The 690-nt window shown below is 38.8% G+C and overlaps 1 long non-coding RNA gene across 1 annotated transcript; it reads right to left on the minus strand.

Annotated features, from left to right (window-relative positions):
• Positions 1–166: 166 nt before the first annotated feature.
• Positions 167–672, minus strand: LOC121940795. The gene is made up of 2 exons (XR_006105693.1): positions 541–672; positions 167–287 (listed from the first exon to the last, which is right to left on the minus strand). It is a non-coding gene; the product is annotated as an uncharacterized LOC121940795 (long non-coding RNA).
• Between the last annotated feature and the right edge of the window lie 18 nt (positions 673–690).

Genomic DNA, 690 nt, shown 5'->3' on the forward strand with positions numbered 1-690 from the left:
CTTGAATAAAAAAAATAGAATGAAACATGCCAAACAGAAAGATCTAGCAGAAACTAATAATAAAAAAATAATAAATAATAATTAAATAGGCAGTTAAAATACAAAGTAGACAGTTAAAGTACTAAATGAAAAAATTAGACAATAAAATTAGCATGAAAAATCCCTCTGAAGATTTTCAATGAAACTTTGCTGGAAATTTACAGGAATTTCACGTACCTGGTCTTCCTCTTTGCTTCTGGTCCTCCAGGTAGGCAATCACCTTCTTCGGGTCTGGGCTGTCAGCGTACCTGCAGACAGAGCGTCCACTTATTGTAATGTTTGAATTGTGTTTTTCTTAATCTCGTAATAGCGTAGTTGAGCCTCAGCAAAGACGTTGTGGAAGATCATACGCAGAACATTGTCAATTCTGCAACTAGAAATGAAAAATAATTATTGACTTTTGCCGGAAAATGATGCACAACTATACAAGTATGTTGTGAAAGGCGTGTATTTAAATTGTCACGATCAGAGACTGAAGCTGAAAGCGTTTCGATTATTTACCAGTACGGTATTTCAGCCCACAGCTCAGGATGCAGCTGCACCATCTGCTGGTTGCCGTAGGAAACGACGACCTGCTGACGTTTGGCCCAACATGAGCGCAGAGTGGGGATCTCCTGTTCATCCACAGACGGGACACAGTAAGCATTTCAT

Source organism: Plectropomus leopardus, unplaced genomic scaffold (assembly GCF_008729295.1).
Source record: "Plectropomus leopardus isolate mb unplaced genomic scaffold, YSFRI_Pleo_2.0 unplaced_scaffold94226, whole genome shotgun sequence".
In the NCBI taxonomy this organism is placed as follows: Eukaryota; Metazoa; Chordata; class Actinopteri; order Perciformes; family Serranidae; genus Plectropomus; species Plectropomus leopardus.